Source organism: Meles meles, chromosome 19, assembly GCF_922984935.1.
Source record: "Meles meles chromosome 19, mMelMel3.1 paternal haplotype, whole genome shotgun sequence".
In the NCBI taxonomy this organism is placed as follows: Eukaryota; Metazoa; Chordata; class Mammalia; order Carnivora; family Mustelidae; genus Meles; species Meles meles.
Window position 1 is genome coordinate 9,644,316 of NC_060084.1, and position 18,102 is coordinate 9,662,417.

Here is an 18,102-nt window from a genome sequence, read left to right on the forward strand (position 1 = left end):
GAGCGTGAGCATCAATTACCTGCGCGCTGTTAAAAATGTACATTCTGGGCACCGCTCCAGAGCTGCTGGGTCAGAAACTGGGGGTAAGCCCCAGCAGTCTGGGCTGTAAGGGGAGCGTGTTCATCAGAGAACTACTGCAAGGTATGTGGGGGAAAATAAGTAAGGGAAAGAGGCAGGGGAGAGGCTTCCAGGAAGAGAACAAGTCTGTGCAAAGACCCTAGAAGTGGCTAGGAGGAAAGAGTGAGTGGGAGGAAGCCTGGTTTGAGCTGACACTTGTAAGACACCAGACATCAGAGAATTAAAGCCCGGCTGACTTCTCCATCAGGCAGAGGCACAGGAGGTACGATGCCTGGGGCCCACAGGAACTTTGGGGTCTCACCAAAATGTTTCAATTTATATTCTTTTAAAATCAGAAGGAGAGGGGCGCCTGCATGGCTCATAAGTGTCTGCTTTGGGCTCAGGTGGTGATCTTGGAGTCCTGGGATGGAGGACCTAGTCGGGCTCCCTGCTCAGCCGTGAGTCTGCTTCTCCCTCTCCTTCTGCCCCTGCCCACCTCCAGCCCCCTCTCAAATAAATAAATGAATAATCTTTAAAAGCAGCAGAAGAAAATGAATATAATGGTAAGCAATATGAAATAATGAATGCAGCCTAGGTTATATCCTTCCTTATACCAGTGCAGTCATAAAATATAATTATTTTGTTTCATTTTATGGAGGAAGGGGGTCCTCAAAAACAAAATTGCCCAGAGCCCCATGAAAGTCACAGGGTAGTCTTTGGTCGTGGGACGGTCGAGCCACAGTCCCTAAGATCTTGAAACCCACTCAGCTCAGCTCAGATGTTCTACTGGCCAGTCCTTGCCGAGGCTGGAAGAACCCAAACTGAAAGCTTGATGACATCCAAATGACAATGTTGATGGCACTTTTACCCACCTTGGTGACTTCATCTGAGCAACCACATGATGTAGAGCTATTTCCATGGAGCCATTACCATCATCACTTTCCAGATTAGGCAATGCAGACCTGTCTTGTATAATGTCACATGGCTAGGGTTCAAGGTTAGCTGGTTCTGAACTTTGCGTTCTTTTATTTTGACACCACTTCCCGGAGGCAACTGACCTGTGAATTATATGTCTCTGGTTGTGAGTGAGGAGGTAAATTAAACCTCTCATCCCATATCCACTGTGTAGCAGCTGTGGGCTAGCCATGTCTAAGATGCGGCCCCAACCTCTAAGGCTTCCTGGTCTGTTGGGGGGTGATAATAAACATGAGCCTCTGCTCTCGTAATTCAGTGTGTTCTCAGCTCTGGATGAGAAGGGATGCGAGTGTGTTTCAGAAGATTAAGGTGAGGGCTGAAAATCATTGTCTGAGACTTTTCTTCACTCTTCTTTTAGACCTCCTTTGACTGAATCTTCATTTTGTTGGTGAGCGAAGCGAGGCTCAGAATGGCTGAGTGCATGGCTCATGGTCAGACAGAAGGTAAATGGTGGAGTCGGCTTTTGACTCCAGCCGCTGAGCTGCAGCTAGTGCTCTAGTGGGTTCCCAGAGATACGTGGGATTTCAAAGAACACAAGACGGGAAGCCGACATTCTGGGCAGAGGGAACAGCGGAAGCCAAGCTCGGGTGAAGGGTCCTGTTCCAAGCGGAAGGCAGGGTAGCAGAGCTGGAACGAGAAGGGATGCTCTGCAGAGTAGAGCTCTGGGAAGAAAGAAAAAGGCTTTGGAAGCCAAAACAAAATGGAAGTTGAACTTCTTCTTGAAGAGAAAGGAATAACAGAGCAGGGATTTCCAGAAAATCTCCATGGAAGCTGGGTGGGGAAGGACTGAAAGTGGGGAGAGACCAGAGGTGATCACAGGGGTCTCCCAAAAGTCTGGGCCCGAGAAGCAGAAAAAGATGCTTTAAACTTTCGGGAAAATTCACACACTCCCCAGATCAGAAAGTCAGAGTGTGGCGGGGGTTTGGGTCGCTTTAATGCATAACGCGGCATCCCAAGATGCTCTGCTGTATGCCAAGGCTATACGTACAGCGTCTTCTTTCAAGATCAGAAATTCTGCTGTAAAAATACTTTTGCAAGACTGGAAGCCACAGCACAGGGACCATTGCAAGGTGAAATGCATCATAAGAAGATTATATATGTATGGGTGTGTGTCTGTCTCGGTGCCTGCAAAACAACACAGGCTTCAAGGTTAATCGGCAGCGTGTTTTAGGGCAAATGTCTTGTCTCTGTAGTGTTTGCACACAGATTTGTTGGCAGTGACGTAGTTCTGGAAAATGTGTCGAAGAGAGGCAAAGCTGTGACAAGGTCCAGGCCAGCCTGCAAAGCTCACACCTCCCTGGTGCAGTTCCATCAAAGAAGCACATCCCGGGGGCAGGGGGGTGGGGGGTCTTTATCTGCAGTCCACCCACCTGGAAGCTTTCTTTGAGCAGCACCTCATGGCCAGCAGGGGTGGCACAGAGATAAGAAAATACCAATCAGCCTTCAGGAGCAAAGGACGTCTGGGGTAAAGACCGACAACAGACAATTAGCTTTAATGCCGGGTAAGTGCTTTCATCCAGGAAAAGGGCTAAATGCTCTGGGGAGTGAGGCATAGCACCAAACAATGAATTCTGCCTGGACGCAGGCAGTGGGGTCTAGGTAGGCGGTGGAGAGCCAGTAAGATCCTAGGGAACACTTAGCACTGAGCATTATTTTCCGAGGCAATCCAAGTTTCCGCTTCTTCTTCAGTTTGCAGGAAGGTCCCCAAATTTTTGGAAGCAGACACTTCCCCCTCTCCCCCTGCCAGCTCCCAGACCCATCCTCCATTAACTCTCCCTCAACCCCACATCCAACTGAGTTAAGGAGCTACAGCCTTCCCCCCTTTTTGGGAGAGGGAGTTGAGGGAGTTCTTTTAGGACTAGGGTTTTTTTTTTAATTATTTTTAAATTTTTTTAAAGATTTTAATCATTTATTTGACAGAGATCACAAGTAGGCAGAGAGACAGGCAGAGAGAGGGGGAGGGAAGCAGGCTCCCCGCTGAGCAGAGAGCCCGATGCGGGGCTCGATCCCAGGATCCTGAGATCATGACCTGAGCTGAAGGCAGAGGCTTTAACCCACTGAGGCACCCAGGCGCCCCAAGGACTAGGTTTAAAGAGGAACTTCTCTAAGGGTCAGAGGTCCTCAGCATCAGAATCATCTGGGGGCAAGGATGCTGCACGGACAGCTCAGTGTCCCAATCCCACCCCACAGGTACTTACCTCAGGGTAAAACTCACCTTGGAACATGCATTTCTGAGCAAGCTTCTAGGTGATTCTGCCGTGAAGCCTGAGGACACTGGTTTAAGGTTTCCCAAAGGAGACTTTTGACGTTGAGAATCAAAACCGCCTCCTTCCAGCACTTGCTAATATGGCAGCTTCGAAGGGAAGGACAGAGGGTGGCTCCCTGCCAGCAACTATAATTCTTGGTACCATTGGAACACTCTTCCTTTCTGGTCTTGGATGGTGACAGTTGAGGCAGATCCGTCTCAGGAGAGGCTCCAGGGAAGCTGAGCGGATCATTTAGTAGACAGTAGGCTGGGCTGGATGGATTCCTACATGATGCGGCCCTTGACGTTTTCTCTCTCTCTCTTTTTTTTTTAAAGGCCTGTTGGTTCAGTACATTCTCGGGTCAAGTGCCCATTCTTGCCTAGGCAGGGAGCTGGGTGTTAGAGATACGGAGACACACAGAAGTTGGTCTTTGCTCTGGAGGGTTTGGTGGCAGATACGGCAGTGAGTAGTTTTGGTGCATGCAAGAATCTCCTGGAGCTGATTAAACATGTGGGTTCTGGGGCTGTGGCCTCAGGGATGCTGACTCAGGTGGGGCCTGAGCATCCCCATTTGTGTCCTGACCTTTGGGTAATTGTGGTATAAGTGTATGCTTCGAAGCGGGGAGAAATGGAACGTGAATCTTAAAATAAAATAAAACATTAAAATAAAAGTGGAAATCGGCCCAGCCCAGGAAGTCTGGGTAGGCATTTGAGCCACAAAGTCAGTTACCCGAGACAGCCCTCGATTTTTGGCAGCAGGTGTAGACTAGGAATTAAAGGTTAAGTAGGGATTACAGGGAAATACTATTAGTACTGCCCTAGATTACAAAAACAGAAATTGCTGAGAATTTATTTCCAAGCACTGCAAATGTGATTTTTCAAAGTAATTCATGGTGTTTTCATCCACATTTAATTTTCATTGTGTTACAATAAAACAGATACACGCTTGCATATTAAAATGGGTTAAAGTTCTGCATTTCGATGAGCCAGGCTGGCAAAAACCACGAAAACTGTTGGTCATGCATCATTCATTTGTTTTATACCATTGTTGGTTCTCATTTCTGTGCCCCTTTAGAAATGAGATAAAGATTAGTTATGTTTGATTCCTTTACTGTCATGTAATCTTTTTGTAATGGAACCATCAAGTAGGTTTAATTACCAGTAGCAACTGTGCTGGGAAGTTTGTAATCTGAATGAAGGCTCCGTCTCAGATGCAGGGAATGGTGTGACCGTGCCGCACGAGGAGGAGCAGTCTGGTCCCAATTAGCTTGCGAATTAGTTGTGAAATTGGCTTAAGATTTTTCCAGCGCATGCGGGAAGCTCTGTCTGTGGAGGGTCCTCGGACTCTGCTCCACTGGGAATTCACCCTCCGTGTCCTCATAACTCAACCCTCGGCCTCCAAGAACTCACCACTCAACCCTGCCTCAAGTCTCTTGCCTTTACAAGTGTGTGGGGGGCGGGGGGAGGCAGAAACTCAGGTCCCTTCCCAAATCTGGATGCCACCACTCAGCCGTCTTGATGCCTTAGCCAACCCATCCTTGACGCCGCAGCAGAAACCACACTATCTGCACTTCGCTCTCAGGAGCGATACCCTCCCTGGCAGGCAGCCTCTCCTGGTGTAACTGGTATACACACTGGTGGGTGGGCAGACAGACAGATGGACAAGCCCTTTGAGAAGATGCCACCAATTTGCTGTTTGCCGCTGGTTTCCTGTTTGTCCCATGGTTGGCTGTCTTAAAATGGCCCCAGAATAGTGTCATTGGGGATGGAGGGTGCTGGTCATTGCTTGAGGTCTTTGGTGGAAGCCAGAAAAGGACACAGGCTGTTTTGGAGCAATTTCAAGGGTCTGGTAGTGGAGGGTTATGCTTCAAGTGGCGCCGTCCAGTAGAACTCTCTGCAGTGAGGGACATAATCTTTGTGTTCTCCAGTGCAGTGGCCGCCAACCAGATGTGCGTGAGTCCTTAGTGTGCCTGAAGAACCAAAATGTTTTTTAAAAATATTTTATTTTTAAAGAGAGAGAGAGAGTGTGTGAAAGGGGTGAAAGTCAGAGGGAGAAGCAGACTCCCCATGGAGCTGGGAGCCTGATGCGGGACTCGATCCTGGTACTCCGGGATCATGACCTGAGCCGAAGGCAGTGGCCCAACCAGCTGAGCCACCCAGGTGCCCAAGAACTAAAATATTTTAAATTGTATTTACTTTCAGGTAATTTAAATAGCCACGTGTGTCTACTGGCCAGCAGTTAGCACAGTGAGGGTCATAGTTTCTGCATTTCCAGCCATCTTGCAACCTTCTTGGAAATACCAGTTCGAGTACCTAACATCTAGTTAAACACACACTTTGGGGAATATTCTTAGAAGTTTCTTCCTGGGGTATTTTTGGGGAATGGAGCCTAGAAGCAGGCATCCTTATTAATTCTTTTCCTCCACAACACAACAAAGTGAGCTCACATTCCCCCCAGCGGACACCACCCGCTCCTGTCCTCGCTCCTATCCCATCAGTGAGGATTTGCATCAGGCCTCTATATTTACCCAAGACAAAAAGCCGTTAGCAGTGAAAGTGCTTATTTGTTGACGCCTTCTTCTCCATGGTGTGAGCTGTGTTGTCGTGTGTCCAACACAATGATCAGGTGTCATATCTGTCGTTAAAGAGTTGATGTTCTGGGGGCCCCTGGGTGGTTCAGTTGCTTAAGCATCTGCCTTCAGCTCAGGTAGTGATCCCAGGGTCAGCAGGGAGCCTGCTTCCCCTTCTCCCTCTCCCTCTGCCCCTCCCCACCCATGTTCCTTCTCTCTCTCAGTCTTAAATAAATGAGTAAAATCTTTGAAAAAAAATTTTGATGTTTTAGAAGGGGAAATACGGTATTTACCATAGTGAGATCCAAGCAAACATAGGCCCGTCAGTGTGGGAGAGTGCCACAGATATGTTTGGGAGAAGCTGTATTTGACCCTCCTCTTATCGATCCATGATCTGTATTAACATGGCAAAGTTTCCAAAAAGTACAACTGTAAAGAAGTCTCCTTTCTTTTGTTTATTTCAGCTTTTCTCTGAAGTACATGGCCTCAGAGTTCTTTTTGCCCCCATAATACCCACTAGCACTGATTGGAACTAGTGTTTTGTTGAAGGCAGGCTGGGCGGGGCGGCATCAGCTTGATGAGTAGGGGTGTAGGGGAAGGATGGACTATTTCCTCCTGGGGATAAAGGAGAGATTCATGGGTAATCCTGATCCTGCCCCAAATAGTGCCTAAACACCGCCATTCCTTTTCCCCTTAACCTACTTTATTTCTCTTCAAAGCACTCATCACTGGATGATATCATATATGTTAATTTTGCATGATTCCCTCCCTCTCCCCACTAAAACCTTAGCTCCGGGAGACAGGAAGCCATGCGTCTTCCCCCCATCACTGTCGCTACAGGACCCAGATCGCAATACGTAGTTTTTGGCTAAATGTGGAAATGAAGAAAACATTTCAACTGGGCTTTGAAGGAAGGGAGAATTTTATTTTTAATGTATTTATTTATTTATTTATTTATTTGAGAGAGAGAGCAAGCGGGGCCAGAGGCAGAGGGAGAAGCAGACTCCGCAGGGAGCAGAGACCACAATGCGGGGCTCAATCCCACGACCCCAAGACCACAACCTGAGCCGAAGGCAGACATTCAACTGACTGAGCCACCCAGGCGCCCCAGGACAGGAGGATTTTTTGATGGGCTTTGGTGTTGGAGACAGTCACTCTAGGAGGAAGGAGACAGACAGAGAATGAAGCTCTTGGAGGGTTGTGGAGAAGCTGGCTTTGTTTGAAGACAAGGTGGGAGGCCAGTGGTGAGAGAAAGCCTGCAAGGAGAAAGGAGACAGAGGCCAGCCAGTGTGGGGAGAGAGAGAGAGAGAGAGAGACGGGTGGAGAGGAAGAAGGGATGACAGAGAGAGAGGAGGGCCACCTTGCTCTATAGGAGCAACCCCTGAGAGGGGTGAGATGTGGAGGTCACCCTTCTGTCCCCAGAGGGTGCTGGGTTCTCTACCGGGGACAAGATGCTGTGGGCAGAGGGCCACTCCCATCTTCTCGCATTCTGGCTGGGTTAGCAGCGCACAACATGCCCAGCGATATATATACATATATGACGTATGCATGCAGTGTGCTTTTATAAAGTTTTACGAGACTGCATTCATAATGAACTTGCTCACTGTATCTACACGGAAGCAAAACGCGTAGCATAAAACATGCACAACCAGAGGTTCGCAAAGGACGCCATCCTTATGAACCGGTCTCAGTGGGACACTCAGGGAGGAGGTGAGTCATCTTTCTGGGCAAAGGCATCTGCTGTCGGGCTGTATTTCCTTTCTGCGTTGCCATTCAGAACGCAGATGTGCTCTAGAGGAAGGGATAAAAAGCAGAACATGTTTCTTTTAACGTTGTTTGTCTTTCTTCAGACTTAAAGGTAACATTTTGTTCCCCGATAGGTGCTGGGCAGCTAAGTAGGCTAATTTGTATAGCCTCGTGGGCCATGAGATGTTTGCAGTGGCCACACCATGCCTCAAACTCTGACCTTGTGTTGAGATTAAAATGTATGTCAGTTTAGTAGAGGTAAAAAGGTACCCCTGGTAACACCCTCTTGCATCGTGGCCGCCCCGGGATGCCTCGTTTTCCTTTCCCTAATGCTGTGACAATGTTTTATATGCTTTCTATATCAAAGATCGTCATCAGTGACAGCCGCTTATTCTTGAGGGCCCATGTGTGAGGCATTGTGGGAACGTGTGTTCCTTGCTTTACGTGGATGGATTTAATTAATTCTTATAACCACCCTCCAAGGTAGAGACCTCTCTTTGCTTTTGTAGAGAAACATCCTGAGACTGAACAGATAAACAGGTGAACAGCAGGGAGAGGACAAACGGAGCTAGGATTTGCATAAAAGCCACTTCATTCCAATGGCAATATCCACGTATGACATTTTACTCCGTATTGAGCATGTTTTTTTTTTTTAGAGATTTTATTTATTTATTTATTTGACAGACAGAGATCACAAGTAGGCAGAGAGGCAGGCAGAGAAAGAGGAGGAAGCAGGCTCCCTGCTGAACAGGGAGCCCGACGTGGGGCTTGATCCCAGGACCCTGGGACCATGACCCGAGCCGAAGGCAGAGGCCTCAACCCACTGAGCCACCCAGGCGCCCCTTGAGCATGTTTTTTTTATAATTTTTCTGTATTTTTGTGTCTGTTTGACTGCTACTTAATATATATATGTGTATGTATATAAACACAATATACATGCCCTCAGATGTCCTTTATTTGTAATGTATACCTTGCCTATTAGAAAAGAGTTTAAGGTGCTTTGCCTGATATTAAAACCAAAGAAGCCTGGAGACATGGATTGTGTAAGTGGGAAAGAGGAGGAAACTGTCCCAGAAGCGGGAGGCAAGGTGGCAAGACGGTCCTTGCATTCAAGTTATCTGTGAACTTCCAGGTAGCCGAGGGAGGAAAGAAAACAAGAAGCCTCTTCTCTTTTTTTGTGCCAAGTCTACATCCACATTAAATGTTTCCAGCTTACGTTGTCCTTGCATGTCCACAAACAATAGGCTCTTCTCACTGCTGGCAAGGACCAGAGCCCCCCTGCTTAACAAAATGCAGGGTCGAGAAGGATCCAGTATAACAAGCAGGACGTGGTCTCCCCAGTCACCCTGCTCTTGGAGCTAACTCTCTATCAGAGCCAGCAAACGCCCTGGCACTGTCCAAATCTCAGTGGTACCTCAGGGTTAGAAGATGCACCCTGGACGAGACAGCCGGCGAGAAACGGCCAGAAACTAAGGGATACAGAGCTGAGCCCAAAACCCAGCTCTGGGCTGGCAGCCTGTCCCAGGGCCGAATGGATTAATGGCAGGTCCAAAAACCTACCCACACAGGCTTCCACGAACTCCTCTCACCACTTCTCCTCTCTGCCGCCACCACCCTGCACCTTCTACCACCTGGTCACATACCGATAAAGGAGAAGGAACCCAGGGGAGGCTGCTGGCCCACTGTGGACTGCTGTGGCCTCACAGGCAGCAATACTGTCACTGTTTGGCTCCAGCACTCGCCGAGGGGAGGAGAAAGGCCTGCCTGGCTCACTTCAGCACCCTGACCAAAGACCCTCCGTGACCAAATTTCAGTCTGGCTCCTCAGAACCCTCTTTCCTATGAAGCATCAACCTTGCTCATGCCCCATCCTGTTTTGGGTTGCCTTAGCCCAATTTAACAAGACTCCTGCTAAGTCAGCTTAGTAGGGATCACCCTACCCTGACACCTGGTCAAGTTCTTCATCACCCCCCCCCTTCCAGGTGTAAGTCCATGACCTTATAAGACCTTGACCTTGACCTCCACCGCAAGGTATAAGACATTTGGCAAGAATCCTGGTAAGTCAGGATTCTTTAGCAAGAATTCTGCTGCCCTCGATGTCCCCTCCTAGTAATTTTCCATCCTCTGACCGTCCACCCTCTGCTCATTAGATATGAATCCCCAGTTTCCAAGTCGTATTCAGAGCCGAGCCTTGATCTCTCTCCACTGTGGTGAGAGTCTCGACACCGTTGCAATAGCCCTGAGTAAAGTCTTCCTTATCTTAGTAACAAATGTCAGAATGTTTTCTCAGGATTTATTTATTTATTTTGGAGGGAGAGAGAGAGAGAGCGTGCACAAGTGGGAGGGGCCCGAAGAGGGAGCGAGAATCTCAAGCAGACTCCATGCCGAGCGCCGAGCCCAACGTGGGCTCCGTCTCAGGAAAATGTCCGAAGGTTTTGTTTAACGATCCCCAGACCGGGGCACAGCGTGTGGCTCATGACTGAGTGACGCATAAGAGTAAGACAGAGAGTGTTTTTATTTGAGGAGCTTTTCCCCTTTCTCGCTGTGTGACCCTAGGTAGATCCCTCAACCTCTCTGACTCATTTCCCCTGGAAAATGGCAGCGATCCTTAGAGCTGCCCCAGAGCGCGGTGAGGAGGGAGTGAAGAGAGGCGCGGAGTATCTTCGGTCCAGGCTGTGGCACTCTGCAGGCAGGGAAGGGGAGGGGGGCAAGGCCAGATCTGCAGGGCTTTGTGGCCAGAAGAAGGAATGGGGAATCCAAGCCTCCGTTTGAAATGAAGCATTCTGATCAACCCCCCCAAGATGCTGTCCTTAAACTGCCTCTGCTGCCATAGTTTTGAAAACCGTGTTTAGGTGGCAGCTGCTGCCACGAGGCTTTGTGTTTTGTGATTACTTGTCTCCTGAACAGCTGTTGGTTCCTCCTGGATCTCTGTTTACCTCGTTTGGTTCATTTGGTTCGGCTGGTACACAGACAATGGGCTTTGATATGATAAATGGTCCGTGAAAGCACCAGGAGCAGGCCTACAACACTCAACACTCGTTTTCCATTCCCTCGGGGAACAAAGGAAAAGGTGACCAGCTGTAAAAAAAAAACACCAGATTAGAGGCGGATTTCTGATTGTCCACCTGCTGGGAGATCGTCTCGGCACATGACCTGCGGAAGTTGCAATAATTTGCAGTTATGTACCAGCCTTTCTCTTAGGACACACAAACACTTTATAGATATTACCCTCTGCTCAGTGAGGCAGGGATCCTGGGATGTTAGTATTTTGCAATTAAAAAGTCATCTTAAAAGAAACACTTTAATAATCTTTCTCATGCTGCACATTTGAGAAGCTGCTCAAGCCAATGTTTCAGGACATTACCTGATCACATCACCTGAACACCTAAAGGCTTGGGGCTTGCATGCATGTTTCTGCATCGGCCTGCTTGTTGAATTCTGGAGCAGTGTGGCTCTGGTTTCCCTCGGATGTGTTAGAGCAATAGGGCTCTAACCCATGCATCTTTCAGAACCAGCCATACCTTGGGGAGTCCTGAAGGTCAAGAGAAATAATGTTGACCGACTCCTTGCTTAGGTCCTTCCTACATGCTGGCTCAAGGCTGGTGGGCCTTGGGCTGCTGGGCACAGTGTTTCCTTTCCATGTTTCAAACGTGTTTCTAGAACAGAGACCAGGGGGGGTTGCCAGTGGCTAATGAGAGCCACGCCCCTGTACCAGGTCCTCTGCTAGGATCCCTGAGAAAAGTAGGTTTTTAAATCCTGGTTTTTGAAAGCTTCTAACACCATATGACTTCAGGAGAGTCACTTACCCTGTGCGAAAGTTTCCTTTCCCTTTGTCAAAAATGCTTGCCTTCTGACAGTGTTGAGAATTACCAAATGAGAGAACACAGTAAAGGGATATACATGTTTAGGGAAGGATTTTCACATGTTATTTGGGACCGAGGCCTAAGATCAGGGGTTCTGACCTCTGACATTGCCCCAACGTCTGTGTCCGCTCCCCCTAGAACCAGAGGGATGAGTGCATGGTGTACGTTACTCGTTCTTGCTCATTATTCACCCATCAGGACGGACACTCACCCATCCCAGAACTCGTTCTGAGCTGAGCCTGTCTTGACACCACCGTCCCAGCAACCCGTTATAATTAGGACAGTTCAGTCCTAGTGGCCCTCTCTTCTAACTGCCCCGAAACTCACCAAGGGGAAGACTGGCATGATGATGTAGCTTCCACCTGGCAAAGCTTTTTTCACTGGTGTTAGTATTTCAGTCCACGAGGAGGGTTCCATTGGGAAGGGTGCTGGAGGCACTGAGGCTCACCGGACACTGTCCCTGTTTCTCAGCTCTGCGTCAGGACCTGTAGGAGTGGCGTCGGCCGACAGCCTTTCGACAGAAGGAGCCCGTGTCATTTTTGTCATTCTCTGGCAGCTCCATCCTGAGTCTTCCTGCCAAGAAGGCCATGAGTCCCATGCGGCACAGCTACAGGACGGTACGTCAGGATCCTGAGGGAGAGGGCCGTGTTTGCTAGGGCTGCTGTAATAGGGTATTGCAAACTAAGTGGCTTAATGTATTGCCTGATGGTTCTGGAGGCTAGAAATCCAAGATCGAGCTGTCTTCAGGGTTGGTCCTCTCTGAGGGAAAGGACAAGGGAGAATCTGTTCCAGCCTCTCCTTAGCGCCTGGTGGTGTCCTGGCAATCCTTGGTGTTCCTTGGCTTCTAGAAACATCACTGCCATCTCTGCCTTCATCTTCACATAGCTCCCTCCCTGTGTGCATGTCTGTCTCTGGACTTCCTGTTATTATAGGGACACCAGTCGTATTGAATTAGGGACCTGAGCTACTCCTGCTGACCTCGTCTTAACTAATTACCGGGATAATGACTTCCAAATCCGATCACATTCCGAGGTCATGTGGGGTAGGACCTCAATATTGACCTATACAAGATATGTCGTGGGAGGGAGAAAGAAGTGTTTGTTTTCAGCCACCGAGATGTGGGGCTCTTTGTTCTACCAGCGTTGTCTCACTTGTCCTAACTAACACCAGAAGTTTCAATTAACTGCACATGACCTCCTCAGCCTCCTCATAGGCGGCCGTGAAGTCGAGAGCAGCGTTTCTTCGGAGAGACTCTCCCAGGCATGGCCACCTCCTAGACGGGTTGGTGATTCACCGTCACTCGGCCTCACAGAACCGCTGCCAGCTGGTTAGCTTTCTAAAGGACTAGACAGGCCCACCGTGCCTCACCTTGTCCTCCCTGACAGGAATCACAAAACGAAGACAGGAGGAAAAGAAAAAGGCTCTTTTCCTGGCGCGAAAGGGCAGATAATCCCTTTGTGAGCATTACCGAGTTTCACAAAGGCGCCTCCAGTTCAAGAGATTTATCTATATGTGAGGAAATTGGGATCTTGTCGGGTAAAGTGTCCATTTACCCAAGGTCATGATGTTAATAGGAGGCAGACCTGGGTCTGGGAACTGAGTCTCCTTTTCCAAGTGTGGAGGGGGGTTTTGGAGCAAATGATAGCAGCCGAATACATTGTCTGGCCTGGAGCACAGCTCTGGTGTGAATGTTTGTGTCCTCCTAACATGTGTATGTTGAAATTCCAAAATCCAATGTGCCGGTGTTAGGAGGTGAGGTCCTTGGGAAGTGATTAGGTCATGCAGGGGAGCCTTCATGAATAGGATTCGTGCCCTTATAAAAGAGACTCACAAAGCTTCCTCCTCCTTCCGCTGTGCGAGGACAGTGAGAAGTCTGAAGGGAAGAGGTCCTCGCCTGACCACCCTGGCCCGACCATCCACCCTGAGCTGGGACTTCCTGCCTTCAGAACTGTGATGAATAACCTTCTGTTGTGTGTAAGCCACCCAGGCTGTGGTTTTTTGTTGTAGGAACCCAAACAGGCTAAGCCAGGCAGCTTTTATTGAAGTAATGGGAATCGATGCAAGTATGATTTTTGCAAAGCTGAATGAGAACGATGGATCTCTTGCGCTAATGACAGCTGAGCTCTTGGGCTGCGGCTACTATGAACTGAGGTGTGCTGGGAGCGTAAACCGCACGCCGAATCTTGGAGATTTGGAAAAAAAGAAGAATTTTTTAAATAAGGACTACATGCTGAAATGATAGATATGAAGTGAAATGAAGTACATTAAAAAATATATTTATTTACTTATTTTAAAGAGAGAGAGTGGGGGATGCAGAGGGAGAAGGAGAAGGAGAATCCCAAGCAGACTCCCTGCTCAGTGCAGAGCCCGATGAGGGGCTCAATCTCACAACCCTGAGATCATGACCAGAGCCAAAACCAAGAGTCTGACCCCTCACTGAGCCACAGATGTCCTAAAATAAGTCCATTTTTAAAATGAATTTCTTCTGTTTCCTTTTACCTTTTAAAAATGTAGCTACTAGAAAATATAAAGTTATATATGGGGCTTGCAATTATAGTACAACATTACGCTTTTATTGGTTAATATTGTATAAGGTGACTTAAATGCAGATTCCAGAAACCCGCTCTGGGCCCCATGACTGGAGTCTTTGCTTTCTTGTTCAGGAATCTTATTTTTATGAAGATTCTCAGGGAATTCTGTTGCATACTACATTTTGAGGTCAAAACACTTGGGGGGCCTGGGTACTCGGGCAGTTATGCGTCTGCCTTCGGCTCCGTTCATGATCCTGGAGTCCTGGGATCGAGTCCCACATCGGCTCTCTGCTCAGCGGGGAGCCTCCTTCTCCCTCTCCCTGTTCCTTCTCTCTCTCTCTCTCTCTCTCAAATAAATAAATAAATAAATAAATAAAACATGACACCAATTTGCTGGAGACAGGTGGTGGTTGTTCACCAAAGTCTGCACCGTTCCCCGTCTTGTCCTCCAGACAGAGAAGCAGGACAGCCCTTGCCATAAGACAGATGTTAGCAAAGTGAGAGAAAGAGGAGAGCAAGATACCTTTCTTTACCTACGACTCAAACTTTTGGAAAAAAACAGGAATCATTTTCACTTCCACAAACACCCTTTCCCATATTTCTTGAAACACAGAATTTACACTCTAAGTGTTTGTTCAGCCACGTATGAATCGTGCAGGTATAACCCATCCTGCTTCATGAGAACAAAGTGGGGGAATCTGCTTGACCCCTCTGGCCCTGGGGGTTCGATGCTGAGTTCCCCTCCACCTATGGCATGAGTGATGCTGTCTGAGTGCTGAGAAATTGTAACTTGTGTTTCCCCTCTTTGCTGAGAACCCCCTCTCCTCTTTCACGCTGGATTTCCGGAGAAATGGGAGGAAGCCTTAAGGTGTGTGATATGGGGTATCAGGCTGCGGTTAATGCTCACTGTTACTTTCTCTGTGGCTCAAGTGTCTTGAGCTATGTACAGGGAAGTGCTGTGGAACAAGACTTATGAACATGGCTACAGGGATTTGAACCCCAGCTCTACTATTTGTAGGCTGTGTGACTTTATGCAAGTTTGTTACCCTCTCTGTTCCTTAGTTTTCTTATCTCTAAAATGTGGGTAAAACTGGTGGTCTCTTCATAAGGCTCTTGTGTGGATTAACTGTGATGAAATACACAAAACAATTTTAATGAATTCTTAACAAATATGAAGACTTCAATAAATGCTGGACATTTTCCTCCTCCTCCTCCTTCTTAACATCAACCATCAACATCATTTTCATGTTTTATCTCTCTCTTTTCTTCTCTCCAGGGTGGGAACCTCTCCAAAAGCAAGGCTACTTCCTTGGCATATGTCTTGTCTTATCTCATCTAGCACAGTGTCCATACCTCGTAAAGTTGCTTTATAAATGCTTATTGATCATTTCTTTTTTTTTTTTAAAGATTTTATTTATTTATTTGACAGAGAGAGAGGTCACAAATAGGCAGAAGGCAGGCAGAGAGAGAGGAGGAAGCAGGCTCCCTGCAGAGCAGAGAGCCCGATGCGGGGCTCGATTCCAGGACCCTGAGATCATGACCTGAGCCGAAGGCAGCGGCTTAATCCACTGAGCCACCCAGGCACCCCTTATTGATCATTTCTTAAGTCTCTCCCCTGATCTAATGATAGATGACAAACATTTTTACCCCAAAGACTGTCTCCCAGGCATTACGTCAAGAAACAGAACAGACTTTTGTATGCAACAGTTATACGGTAACACTTCATTATTTTACTAATTTATTGCTCAGACACACCCGTTAATCTTATGACATCATCATGTGCCCTTGTTATGTACTTGGCCTTAACGGAATGCTATACAGTCAGCCACTGCCACCAAGAAGCCCTAAGTTGAATGTATGTTCTGTGTTTCTGGTGCGCTCAGAATTTTGTTAGCCTTCTGTTTGCAGCAGAGAGAAATTTCGGAGGAGTTTACTTACCTGACTGCTGTTACTGTTTGTGGCTGGTTCACCTCTGATTTGGGGAGCTGTGCTTTTCTGGTCTCACCGATTGTGGTAATATCTGAAAACAAAGGCAGTGTTATTTTGTGGGGCAAATCTGAATTTCAGTATTCTACACAAATCGTAGAGCTTGGGCACATCTGCGAGAGTAAATCATTAGCCTGAGTGGACTTCCTCCTCACTTACTCCCCCCTCTTGTGGAAACCAAGGAAAACGGGTGTCCAAGCGTCATCAGCAACCGCGCTGTGTCTGTTGATCCGTGACTGGGTGCGACCGGCCTGGTGCTCACGGAGGGCTGGCCGTGCCCTTCCTGTGCCTTCCCCTCCCTGTCGCTCCGCCTTTTCATCCTTCCCCTCCTACCTATCTACTCTCTTCCTTCTGCCAGAGACAAAAGCATTCTCCACGGCCCAATCCAGGATTCACCTCAGTATATTGTCTGACAGAAAAAGACGGGAGCTGTCTCGTGGCTTGTGACAACTCCTGTTTGTTGTTATTACGAATTATCTTAACCACACAATTAACGTCTCTATTTCCCATGTCCTGGTCAGACTAAATAATGAACTCGTAGTTTCCACGAGTTAGCCATCCTACCTGAAGTAGGAATGCCCCGCTGTGTTATTTTCTTCACAGCCTGTGACTACCTGAAATTTCATTATGCTTGCTTGCATGGATTTGTTCATTAGCTACGTAACCCACTAGAGTTGAAGCACCCTGGAGAGGACCCTGTTGTGTTTACTGCGCCATTCCCAGTACCTAAAATAGCACCTGGCCCGCGGTCAGTACTCAGTAAAGACTTGTTGAGTAACGAGCCATAGAGGCAAGAGCTGACTAGTGTGTAAGGTAAAGATGGCACCCTACTTCTTGTCTCCCTCTTGCTTAAGAAAAGAGTAACAGTGGTAATAAAAAATGAACACAAAGACAGGTGCTGTACTTCTTCATCTTTACTTCTCACAGGCAGCCTGTCAACTAGTCTGTAAATGCAGTTTTCAAAATACATCTTGAACCTGCCGTTCCGTCTCCATAGTTATACCCATGGGTAAGCCACCTTCGTTTCCCCATGTGGACAATGGCCAAGACTTGGTGTCTCTGTGTCCTCCCATTGCAATCCTTTCCTCTGTACAGCAGCAGAAGGGATCTGCTTAAATTCGAATGGCATCATGCCAGTCTTCTACTTAAAGTCCTTTAAACCCAAAACTCTTAGCAGATAATGCAAACTGGACTGAGGGCTGTGAGGCCCAGCATGACCCACTGTCCTCTCACACTTCCTTTTCTTTGACCTACTGCATTCCAGCCGCACTGGCTTTCCATGGGTGCGTGGAGGGTGCCAGGCTCTTTTCCACCCCAGGGACTTTGCATGTGCTGTCTTCTCAACCTGGAATTCTTTCCCCCTCAACTTCCTCTCTTCCTTTTGGCTGAGATGTCATGTCTGGAGAAATACCTCCCATCATTCCAATCTAAATCCCCCCCCATTCCCATTCTGCTAGTCTCTTTGGCAACCCTTCTTTGGTTTTTCCTTATTGCCCATCTTGCAGACTGTGGTTCTTTGTTTTTCCCTCTTGTCTACACCGCCAGAGTCTAAACTGCACGAGGGTGATGGCAGTGGCTATCTTCCTCTCCCTGCGTTCCTAGTATTGAGCTCAGAGCTGTTAATGGAGCTTGTATTAGTGTCCTGTGGCTGCTGTAACAAATTGCCACAAACCAGGAGCTTAAAACAGTGCAAATTTATCAACTTACAGTTCTGGGGTTCAGAGGTATGAAAGGGTCTCACTGAGCCAGAGTCAAGGTGTTGGCAGGCTCCAGAGACTCTGTATGCTCAAGGGGAGAGCAGTCTCCTTGCTCTTTCCATCGTGGAGGCTGCCCTCCTTCCTTGGCTTAATGGCCCCTTTCTCCATCCTCAAAGCCAACCACATCTTTCTTTTACAGTCAGATGCTCATCTGACTCTCTTCTTCTGGTTCCTTCTTCCACTTTTAGGGACACTGGTGATTTCCTTGGGCCCACCTGGATAATCCAAGCTAATATCACTATTTTAATTTCTTTTCCTTCCTTTCTTTCCTTTCCTTTTCTTTTCTTCAGGCCAATCTCATGATTTTAAAGTCAGCAGATTAGCACTTTTCATTCCACCTCTATCCTTACTTCCCCTTCACTATGTAATTTAA